The sequence below is a fragment of the Manacus candei genome, unplaced genomic scaffold (genome assembly GCF_025592945.1).
Source record: "Manacus candei isolate 608988 ecotype Guabito, Panama unplaced genomic scaffold, ASM2559294v1 h1tg000005l, whole genome shotgun sequence".
In the NCBI taxonomy this organism is placed as follows: Eukaryota; Metazoa; Chordata; class Aves; order Passeriformes; family Pipridae; genus Manacus; species Manacus candei.
The window spans coordinates 12,989,276-13,001,441 of NW_026138053.1; the positions used below are offsets into that span (position 1 = coordinate 12,989,276).

The 12,166-nt window shown below is 41.0% G+C and overlaps 1 protein-coding gene across 8 annotated transcripts in view; it reads left to right on the plus strand.

The window, feature by feature from the left end:
- Window positions 1-12,166, plus strand: part of LRRC8D (leucine rich repeat containing 8 VRAC subunit D) — a 51,864-nt gene that overhangs the window by 19,205 nt on the left and 20,493 nt on the right. For 2 of the 8 annotated variants that reach the window (XM_051802412.1, XM_051802423.1), the window contains exon 3: window positions 4,649-4,951. The exons of 3 other annotated variants lie outside the window; for them this stretch is intronic. The gene's annotated coding sequence lies outside the window, so the exon portion shown is untranslated. Of the gene's footprint in view, window positions 1-1,058; window positions 1,706-4,648; window positions 4,952-12,166 lie in introns of those variants that run through there. 3 more of the 8 variants (XM_051802452.1, XM_051802433.1, XM_051802442.1) reach the window with 3 other exon arrangements.

Sequence of the window (12,166 nt, forward strand, 5' to 3'; positions counted from 1 at the left end):
ATAAGCTGTTACGGATTGATCTGAGGCCAGGGAAATGAGTGTTTCGTGCTTACTAAATGCACCAAGCATGAATAGGTGTGTGTAGGGTTAAAAGGCTGTGTGGATCAGCGCTGGTTGAAGATGTTTTCTGAAGTTCCAGTGGGTAAAGTGGAGTTACTGATGTTTCTTGACATCTTTTCTGCAATGTCATCTACCATATTAACAGCATATTTAGGGGATGGGCTCGTTTTCATTCAGTACAACTGGAGGGCACATAAGGAGTGTGCGTCTTGTTTTCAAAGCAGTCATAGGCCAGTCCTCAGGAGCTGACTCACTGCTATTTTGTAAGCACGGTTTGCCTTCCTTTCATGTGGTTCTGCATTTTTCCATTTCATGGTCCATGGTAATTTAGATCTTAAGAGTGCTGGTGTCTAAAAGCCTGCTTCCTAGAGTAGTACCTTATCCCCGTGTATGTGGGGTGTACTTGGCCTAATTTAATACTAACAAAAATAATTTTTGGTTGTTTCATTTATTTCCAGTTGGGTCTTCATCAAATTATGTTACAAAGGCACTTTCCCTGCAGCTAACATGTTAATTAATAAACGTGTGTTAATGATTTGGGGGTTATTGTATTTACTCTTAGTTATTGTTACACTGTCTCACTTGTATGGGCTCATTTTCAAATTTTCCTGCGCAATATTTAAGACTTCTCTGAATTTCAGATTGTCTTGTTCTCCTTGCATTTTAACTGAGCTTTGCTATTGGGATGTCATGGTAGGGTGAGACTGGTAAAAATGGGCCACTGGAAAGAATCAAAGGGAAGACCATGGCTCCATACAATTTGAGCATTGGAATTTCTAGTGTGTAGCACACCTTGTGGATAACATTGGATTCTATTATTGACTTCTAAAATCTCTAAAATTCTTTCTCACACCTTAGTAACACTTTATTCATGGTGGATCAGGTATTTTCCTGTGATTGATAGTAATTTTCTATTACTTCCTTTTACTTGGCTCAATGAAATTTTTTAATTTTTTTTTTTTTTTATACTGGCATCTTATGAGGAAGTAAGGTGCCAGAAATCTTCAGTGCTGTCAGCATTTTTATTTTCTAACAAAAAGCTTTTCTGAAAATAATGGTGCACCAATGTGTCCAAAAGGTCTGTGATTTTTTTTTTTTTTAATAGCTTTGCTAGGTAAAAACTGGAAGATCAGATTGTTTTAATTGATGTTTTTGCAAAATGTGTGTGGCTGGAAAACTGACAATAGTCATGTGAATTTCATGTTACTTCTGCATGATTAAAATGAACAGCAGCACTGTGGACTGCCACTAGAAATACTTCCAGAAAAACCATACAAGAGAGACTAGGGGAGATGACCCAGCAGAGGCTTCTTTTTTCTCCTCCTCCTATTCCATGGTAGCTCCAAGGCTCCAAAGCTCCACATTCTTATGGAAAAAGGGTGGAGTGATACCAGTTTTTCTGATAGTAGCCAGGAGGCTGTGTAGAGGAGAGAAACAGTAGGAAGCTTTTTGTTTCCTGGGTGGAGTTTCACATTTGACACTGGTAAGTGGGAGCATGATAGGAAGGCAGCACCTTCCCTGTGAGCTGCTGGACTTCAGCCTGGGTGTTCCTGCAGGAAACTCCATCCTCTCCTATCTCTGTCTGGTACGTTTTCTGAGTCTTGATGTCGTCTTGTTACTGCTGGCAAAAAGTTACGTGTGGGAGGTATGCAAATGTGTTGCAATGTTCTGATATAATTTTAGCACAGGAAAAGAGCAAGCTCTGTACATAGGTATCACCCACTGAGCTCAGTCTTGCAGCTTAGTTTATTTAGTAGAGCTTTTAAACTTTGAAAAGAGGTTTTCATGGATGTGGGGTGTAGGATCAAGTTCATAATTTTGTAAGCTTAAAAGATAACTCCTATCAAGCCATGATTCTATAAAACTAAATTCCTTTACCGACAGTAGGAACTATCTGAATGAGCGTAAAAGAATTGTATTGTTTAATGGCATGATTATTGAGAATTTCTGATGATGTAAATTCTCTTATTGCTTGCAGCATATACTGTCACTGGAAGAATACTGGCTTTGAAATGAATAACTGAGAGGGACTTTAACTTCTCTTGTTCCTCTCAGTGTAAAATTCTACATACTGTTTTGCCTTTTCTCTCTTCTTTTTTTGTGCGTGTGTGTGATCTTTCTTTCCAGGTTTAATGGAAATTTGATCTTTTTGTGGGAGAGAGGAATGAATCTACTAAAATCCTTTTTCATATGCAGGGTTAAGTATTGCACTCAGGAGGGTAATGTTCCGGTGGAATTTCAGTCTTTCCATAACAATTTAGACTTTGGTAAAGCAAGTGGATGAGTCATTGCAGGGATTTGATGGCTGAAAAGATTGATTAATAATTAATTGAAAAACAAGATGCCCTCTCCTCTGTCCTAGCTTTCAGCCATTCAAAAGATCATCAGATTCCCACATGTAGTTTAACATTTGAGTACTATGGACATGTTTGTTTTGATGTCTTTCCCTGAACTGCAAATGTTGTTTTTTCTTTGCTTTTGCTTACAGATTGTTTATAGAGATATAAATGTCAAATTAGGTTCGAGTGTTTTGATGAGGTTACAGCACTTTGAAGGAGCCAAATGTTCCCATTATTTTGATGTCTTAGGGTTATACTTGCTTCATAACCTTTTTGAGGTGCACTGGTATACTAGCTGCTTCATGGGTAATGCCATTCCTGATTTTCAGTGTTTCAGTGCTCTTGCATAAAGGTTTGTTTGCTTTTCTTCAATAGGCGTTTGTCAGTCAAGGACTTGTATTTCTGCATGTTTGCCTTTGAGCTGGGTGTCGAATGGGAAGCCCTAGGTCCACGGTGCTTTTCTGCCTTTATGCTGGGATAGTGGTAAAAGTGAAGAATGCTGCAGACTGCAGTGTGACCCTGAAGGGATGACTCCAAATGGGCCCTTTGAATCCAGTTTAAATAGCATAAATATTCTCTGTTTGAGGAGTGTTTCAACAGCAGTAGGTCAGAGATGCAGGGTCAATCAAAACCAATTCATGAAAGGCACAGAAGCTTCAGCAGCCTTTTGAAATCCTTTAAGGTGTAAATTGATACTGACCGAGTGCTCCTGACTGGGGCAGGTCTTTGAGACAAGGTAGATCTTACCATTCTGATCCTAGAAGAGGTAATAAACTGAGTTTGTCTTTTTTCTTAATTAAAAGCAGCTATGTGCAGTCCTGGGCATTTTTGGTACTGAATCTCGACTGTTTAGTGCATGATGAACATGCATCAAGGCATTTGTTTGCTGACAGTGTACAAAAAGCCACTCTCCAACTTTACTTTCTTTTTTATTTATTTATAAGCCTGAAAGGTGAATGAAAACATGTAATAATTTTAACTCGAGCTGTCACTATCATTCATAATTTAAACCTGAAACGCTTCACATTTTCAGTGCAATGGTCATGCCCTTAATCATTAAATCGTGAACTATGGCTCGGCTATAGTCTCTGATCAGGCTTCTCTAGGATGGAGAAGACTGCCAGATATTTGGCACTGAGATGTAGCTACAACCTTCTGGTGTTAGTTTGTAACGTTGCATTTTGTAAGATATGCAGGGTGCTGCAGCTGCTGAGCCTTGCACTCTTCAAGGCTTGAGTCTGGAGATCTGTCCAGATTTTCCACCTTGCGGATAGTGATACACTTTGGCCTCCTTTAATTGTGAACCTTAATTTACTGTAGTCAAAAGTTAAGATTTAGTTGCACTGCTTTATGAATTCTGTATAACATTTATTGTGTAGTGCAGGAGTTGCTGTGAGTAGGGTTTTTAGGCTTTGAAAGGATAGCATTAAACTCCAGTTAGTTTTGTAAAACGAGATTGTTTGACCTTTGTAATAAACCCACAATTTACCTGGGCACAAAATATGGAAGGAGAAGGCCTTTTTTTAATTTAATTTGTGTCAAAAGGACTGAAAATGGAAAATGTGGAGATGAGATTTTGGCTGCCGGGAAGGGTACGCAATTTTATTTATAAAACTAGACCTCCTTGAGTGCTTGTTTTACTCCAGTAAAACCTCCTTTGGTAAACGTCATGTGCAGGAGCGAGTGGGTGTTCACCTGCTGGGTTGTAGAGAGAGGAGGACAGGAAAGCAGTTTGCTCTTGAAGGGTGCTGGGAAGAAGTGGATGATTTCACGGCTTGAAGTAGATAAACTTACTCTGGTGTCAGTATGGGCAGTGAAATTTGACAAGAAGTGGGAGGGGAGAAGGATATGTGACAAGGGTGATACTTCATGTTGTGGAAGGAGGAAGCAGGGTCTGGAATTCATAGTTTAACATTTTTGAATGTGTGAAATAAGCCCAAGGAAGCTAGTGGGTGTTGGGACATGACTGATTTGCGCCAGTTTGCAGAGTAGGTGTGGACAGAAGGACAGCAAGAAATCACCAGGTTTTGTTTCAGCCAAAGAGGCAAAAAACTGTGCAAATGCAATGGTCACCCAAGGCACCATGGCCTGCTCTAGATCCTGATCTTGGAGCCTGGCAATGCAGCTGTATTCAGTTCACAACTCCAGAGCCGCTTTGCTCTGGATTCCTGCCATTGGAAACCTTCTAATGCAGATAAGTCCCTGAAGAGAAGTAGTTGCAGTTACATTTGCTTTTCCTGTGTTTGCAGGACTCCTGGACGGATGAGATAGTGGTCAGAGATGGCCTGTGTTTCCTCCAGACCATAGCAGACTTGCCGGAGGAGAGAGATTTGCGGGTTGAGCAATGGTGCTGTAAGAGGCTTCCATGGCAGAGCAGATGAATCTGGCTGTTGAAACTTGCCCCAGGGCAGCTCGCCTGAGTCTCTTGGTCCAGAGCCTGTAAAGCGAGAGTTAAGAATACACTGTTACAAAAGTTACCAAAGTTAAACGCAGAAGGATTGCCTAAATACATATTTTGTGTGTCTCCTGCTAATTACCTCACTGTTGAATAGGTAAGAAGTGAGATTGTTTGTTTTTTTTTTTCTTTTCTTAAGCTGAAATGGAAATAGTCCCTATGGGTTTTGAGGCTTGGCCACAAGAACGTTACTTATCATATGGTGTCACATCAACTGAAGTCCTCAGACAGTAAGCCTGCTGGATTTCCTGACACTTGCCTTTCTCCTATTTTGTCACAATTCTTCCATCATTCAGGCTGACTCTTCATGTTTTTTTTGGGTTATGGGGGTAACAAAGCCTGTGAAACATGACCATCCATGAAAAATAAGTCTGTAATAGTTCTTTCAGCTTTTCTAATGGGACAGTTTTTCACATGTACAATTGAATTAATAGCATTTGGCTTCTAGTTAATAAATACAGTGCCCTGTGAAATTAATGGATTATTAAGATTGGATGGGTTCCTATGGTGCCCTTAGTGCTGCAGCTTTCACTAACTAGCTGTGCCTTTGCTTGTGTGCACAGCAGAGTTGTTTACAAGTTAGGAATATGCTAGAGGCAAGGAGAAAGGAACAGCTTTAATGTGATGCAGCTTAGATGCTCTGTGGGGGAGGCCTTAGAGTTGTTCATAACAGGATCAAATGTCAATCAATGTTTCAAGAAGAATTAAGTTACTGTTTATGAGAAAATTGAAGAATAGTATATTACATATTTTCCAGCCATCTATTTTTGATCCTGTCTAGGAAAATGTCCCTCTTCTGTGTTTTTTTTTGAACCCTGTAGAGTATCAGTGTGCCTAGGAGAAGCATCTGTTTGTACCTCTCCAGCTCCTTCTCTACCCTGCCTTTCGTAAGGAAACAAGTAACGTGCCAGCCAGCTTCTTTCAGCTCTTCCATGAAAAGTGTGGTGATTGTGTTGCTGAGGGTGCTGCCCGAACGTTGTGGCTACTATTAAATTTCTTTTACAGGCACATCTGGAGATTTACTGGCTCTGTAGAGTAACAAAACAGTTACTCTGACACCAAGCCATGAACATAAGAAAATGGCTTCTCCCTCATTGCAAGGGAGGCTAGAGAGGACTGGAGAAGAAAACAGCTGAAAACCTCTTCCTCCTCCCTCTAGAGCTATTTTTTGTCAGTGACTGAGAATGGTGGGATGAGCAAAGCTGATCTATATCTGCAGCAGGCTGTGGCTCTGATCTGAAAATGTATCCCCAGGAAAAAAACAATGAGAGCCTAGCTGTGGGGGAGGGAGCCTCTGAAGTCAAGGCACTTCTCTGCTGGATCTGAACCTGCAATTTCTGTTCCAAGCTGCTTTACATTGTATTCAGGTGATGCTTGAAATCTTTCAACAAGGGGCTGTTTTGTGTTAGATTGTGCCCCATGTGTCAGCTGTCGGGGCAACAGGCTGGGGTTTGGGAAAAAGCGGCTGGGGGATGCAGCTTGTGGAGAAAGGGGAGGGAAGGGATGGAGTCATGGATAATTGTGTCAGAATAAGAGACTTTTCAAACTAAAGCTAGGTGCTTGCTGGAAATGCTTCTCTAAAACAAACCTGGCAAATACAGAGTCAGAAATTCATTTACCAGAATTCAAGCTCTTCTGATTGTGTGGCTTCTTGCATTCTTCTTAGAATGGTTTGGTGTTGAACCAGCATCCTGATGTGTTGTGTTGTCTGGGCCTGTCTCCCAGGGGAGATATTTTGGACAATTACTCCCAAGTAAATTCTGTGTGTGGTTCTGAAGTTAAGGGCTTGTCTTCACATGCCATTAAGAAATTATTCAACTCAGCCGAAGGTGTGAATTTGAAGTGAATCGCTTCAACTGCCCTACATGTTTGAGGCAGAATAATTGAGAATCACTCTGATCTGGAAAGGAGCATTTGAAGAGGTTCTCAAGCAGTTTGATCAATCAGTTTTTTAATTTGCATGGTTTTTGTCTTAAGTAATCCGAAGTGCCTTACGCAGACAAAGCCTCAAAGTGGATTATGTTATATGGGAAGGCTCTTCTTAAGGATTTGCGAGGGTTTATGTGGATGCAGATGTGTTACTAGTCAGGAATAGCACTTGTATTTTAAAGTCGTTCTGTACTTTCATCTGAATTTAATATTCAAGTAAGTCCTTCAGACTCTGCTAACCTTAAGCAGAAATTATGAGAGGATGTGAACTGACTTCAGCCTTTGCAGTAGGCCTTTGAAATGCTGTTAATGGCATCTTAAAGCTGTCATTAACTGTGTGATGACTGAAAGTTACAGTAGAAACTTCTAGTTCACATATTTAATCTTTTGTAGTGAATGGAATGCACTTCTTAAATGGATAAAGCTGATGATTGACTCTGAGATTTTCTAAGCTCATGGCAGGAGGATAAAGGAAGTTAGAGGAACACAAGCCCTCCCAGCAAATTGTGGACTTCCACCCCAAACTGCAATTCTTCCCATCCCATACAAAATTTTTTTTAGATATGTGTATGTTGCAGGGAACTTTAGCGAAATCTGGGTAGTAGAAAAAAGCTGAATGTTTTGTTATCTGATGCTTTTGGCAACCTGCATAGTTATGTTTACCTCAAACCTGAGAGGAGGGGACAGAGGAATCCAGCACAGGGATTGTGCACTTCAGGCTGAACTGTCTCTGCAGCCTGTCGGTTTTGAATATTTGCCGCATAATTCAGGAGGAATTTGTTGGAGAAGGTATGGGCACAGCTCTCCACTTTGCTTTTTAATGGACTGTTACACTGTTTTAATGACTGAACCACTGTAGGTGTTTTTCCTTAGTCATTTTCAGTTGTGCAAAATAAGTTGCAGTGGCTGATGTACAACCAGAACCCAGGTTATTTCCTTTTCAGCTACTGAATTTAGACTTGTGAAACATCATAAGGAATTTCTACTTTAACTAAATGCATGCAAGTATGTACTTCAGCAGCCATGTGGGATTATGTGGAAAAGTCCATCATGTATGTTGAGCTGCGGAATTCCATCTGCAGACTCTGCTGCTGCTGTGCTTCTAGAACATCTAACAGATTGCTGTGTATGAATAGTTAGCATATTATTTTAATGACGTTGTGAAAATGAAAGGTTCCAAATATTTTTCTTACTGTTCAGGCAATTACAAAGCCAACTGCTGTGGTCTTCTTGCTACATACTTTGATTTACTGCCCTGTGAAAGACTTGCTCCTAGAGGCTAAGGACTGATTCTGTACTAAAGTTTAATTGACTGCAGTGCAAATCTAGGTAGAGCATAGATGCTTTCATCTTGGGCACATAAGGGATGTCGTATCTACACTCCAAGTGCATGTGCTTTGCGCTGCCTTTCTTTGCCAAGGAGCAGTGCAGTTTCTGTGGCAGTGTCCCACTGGGATTGGACTGAGGTTGGTTCATTTTGCCTTGTTCCTCAAACAAACAGCAGATGGCTGAAGTATGCAGAAGCAGTTAACCTGAGTGAGGGTCAGACTGATGAGGAGGAGCCCGAATGTGTATGTTGTCCAGTCTGGTTGACTTGCCGAGTTGGTTACTTGGTACATACCTTACCTTTACAGTCAAAGGAATAGGAGAAATTAATATACGTCTTTTTTTAAATGCTTTTTTGGAGATGTCCGAAATGACTGATCAGCAAACCTACAGGTTTGTTTCCCTTTATGCACTCTGTTTAGTTTCGTTGATTCCAAAGTGCTGAACATCCTGTTGGCATCACGGGAAGGTGTTCAGTGCCTTGGAAATTCAGCCCATTGCAGGTCAGTTCTTGTTTCAGCTCTTCAGCTGAGACAGCTACTGTGGACTTTGGTATCACACAGCTGGAAGTTGGTGGTTGCCATGGGACCATCGAGTGTGACCCAGTTATGTAAAGGATAGACAAACAGAGAACAGCCCCAAAGAAATTATACTTAATGCTTCAAAAGAGCATCTTTTGTCGTCACAGAGAACTTGATGTTATTGTAGGAAAAAAATGTGAATGGAAAACAGTGATCTCTGTAAGAAGATACTAAATATACCAAAGGCTGAAATTCTGGTTTAAAGAAAAAAGACATCTACACTAACAGCCATCTGGCTTCAGGACACATCTAGAAATTTCAAAGTAAAAACAGTAATTAAGGGGACAATGGATACATGAAAATTACCGCAAGTTAGAAGTTAGGAAGTAAGTTAGAGAATTAACTGCATGTTTTATGCAGCTGAAGTATGCTAGAAATAGTTCCAATTACTAGACAGAAATAATAAATGTAGCTTGTGCAAGAAAAGTAGAAATATTTGTTAATACTGTTCTGTATTTGGGAAGGTGTAGAATGTGATACCATCAATGCAATTCCAACAGAGAATTAAATCTGTCTTAATGAATAAAGATTCCTTCTAGGGATGCACATATGTGAATTAGCAGCGCTGTGACTTGATTGTTTTAAAGACCTTGCTGAAAATTCTGTAGGCCTGGAAACAATTTTTAATAACTGTTGGTATTGAGGTTCCTAAAATTAACTGTATCAGAGTAAACAAGGGAAGGGTGGATGACTGACTTAATCATATTCCAGCTAGCTTGACTCTAATAGTCGTCAAAATATAGGAAAAGTTAAAGCAACCAGGACTGCAGGTGATATAGTAAAGCTGTGTCTTCAAAAGTCATCTGATGCAAGGGCAGGGAGACAGTCCAACCCCTGCAGTCCTCTGCCACTCCCCAGCTCCTTCTCAGTCCTGTCTATGGTTTGCTTTCTCAGCAACAGCAGAGGCAGTCAGTTAGGACTGCTTTGCCCCTTTGAAACTCCTGTCCTGACATGTTCCTGCTATGTGATATTGCAAAAGTAAGTGAATTAAGAGCTGACTAACTGATGTTTAGAAGTTAGTCATTTACGGTGAATCATTATCAAATGGGAATGCTTCTGGAAATCTTGTTTTAAGGACTGAGGTGAGCCCAGATTCCATTGAACCTTTTCATCAAGTACCTAGAGACAAGGACAGAATCTGTACTGATACAGTTGGCAGGCCATATCATGCTAGGCAGCGTGGTAAATGAGGACGAGGCAGCTTGCACGGAGTAATTTGGGCAGCCTGGTGAGCTGTATCAATCAAGATTACAATAATCTGTAATATCATGGGGCCTGCAGGTGTTTTACTTCAGCGTAGTGACAGACTAGGCGTTTGAGGAGAAGACTCCTTGGGGGTACAGTGAGTGAACAACTGGGTGTCACTGCCCTCTTGCAGGGCAGCGAGGGGGTATAACTTTGGGTGTAGGAGGGACAATGGGCAAACGAAGATGAATCGTGTATGATGCTGGGGTCATGGGCAGCCTGTTCAGATAACAGTCAGAGGAGATACTTGAAAGCTGATTGGTGTTCTGGTACCACAAGGAGAGCTTGAAAAGCTCCTTCTGTGTCTGGATCTCTTGTTTCTTGATAGATAAAAATGGAGTGAGTTGATAATTGGTGGAGAGCACCTTCTGAGGGAGAGCGTGCTGGAGGCGAAAACGCTCACAGAAACAGGCATGACACAGAAGTGATGGCTGGGAGCTGCAGTCGGGCAATTGGAAATAAGGCACACATTTGTAATGGTGAGAGAGCCATTTCAAGAGCAGTGGAAGAAACTGGAGTTTACAAATGGTGGTCAAGAGTTTCCTAACCATGCATACGGTTCCTCATGGACTCAAAACTGGGAAACATGGGTACATTTCCACTCTTCTTGTACTAGGAAGCCATTCCTCTGCAGCGTAGATTAACTTGTGTGTAATGCTGTCCGAACTCTGCTCTCCTTTTTCTGGAACTGATCTTTCTTGCATATAACCAGTTTTGGAGTCTTTGTGCTGCTCTTCTCTTGCAAAGTAGCAACTCAGAGTTTTCTGTTCTTCTAAAGAAGAAGTCAAGAAGTGCATCTAAAGAAGTGTCAAGGAAAAGTAGGATGGAATGGAGTAAGTGCAGCACGAGGCTCACAAGCAATGAGTTTATAAGCAATATTTTTGAGTGTTTTTTTGGGAGGGTTTTTTTTCTGTATTATAGTGGACAGTTAATCTCTTGTTGCTGCACGGTACTGTTATGCGTAAGAATTGATAGGATTCTAGGAAGAATTAGACACCCAGGAAATGAAATTATTTAGTTTCATATAAATCTATGCAATCTCTTGTTCTAGGCTTATAAAGCACTTTGTAACAATGAGGTGGGCAGGTTATTCTATAACTATTTACTAGGAAACTTCTTTTGCTTCATCTCTTTCTAGCTACTTGCAACAACAGGAACTGGTGATTCAGAGTTCTGTTTCTAAATTTAATATGAGAAGGAGCGTAGTTCGGGCTGAAGGAACACTGAGGGTGTGTGTACGAAGGGGAGGTGATGATAAAGGGAGGACGCACCTTGCATGCTAAAATGTGTCGTTGTGCCTCTGATTGCAGGGCATACATGCTGATCTACAAACAGAATATACACGGATCAGAGTAACAGACTGGTTTTGAGCATTCAGCTTTTCGGCGATGATACTTACGCAGTATTCCTCTGTTGTATTTAAAGTAATTTATCTACAGGGAAAGTGCACAGTCTTTATTTTAAGATTGATACCATCAGAAGAGGAGAGAGAAATAGAACAGAGCAAGGAGATTTAAATTGTGGAAAGAAACCTGCTTCTTTCAAGCGAAAGTCTTGAATTTCATTTACAACTACCTCTTGACGCTTGTTTTGGATAAAGCTGCCCTTTGTTCTTAAATTGAGAGTTACAAATGTTGCAGTTTTCATCACTTTTTTTCTTTTTCCTTTTTTCTGCTCTCAAGGTTGCATGTAGGCCCAGCAGGCACACCCACAACTGTATTTGTGTGTGAGAATTGCATCTGGTGGACAGGAAGTATTGATGGGGAAGTGTAGGTACAGGCATAATGGCTGTGAGGATTGTTTCACTGCTGCTTCCCTTTCATGATCTCCTCAGTATGTCTACTTCAGGATGCTCCTGAGATGTCAGGTGAAGAGCAGAGAGCTCTTCTGTGTTTGTTACTGTGTCCACACTGAAACACATGTACCTGCTGGAACCAGTCATCTCGCAGATGTGTCTTGTGACCCACATCTGTGCACTGCCCGAGTCTAGGTGCAAATGAATCTGCAGAATTGCGAGGAGAGGGAAGTCTTAGAACAAGAACATCAGAAAAATGGTGATGCAATATAAAAGTTTTAAACTTGAGCAGGTGCAAAAAAAATGAAGCATTTTAGCATCTCTGCCCTTGTAGGTGGGAATGGTTATTTTGTTGTCATGCCATTTGTGGTCCAAAGGTGGGTCTTTCTTTGAAGCTCTGCACGGCTGTCAAAGGAACAGATTGGTCCTACCTCCC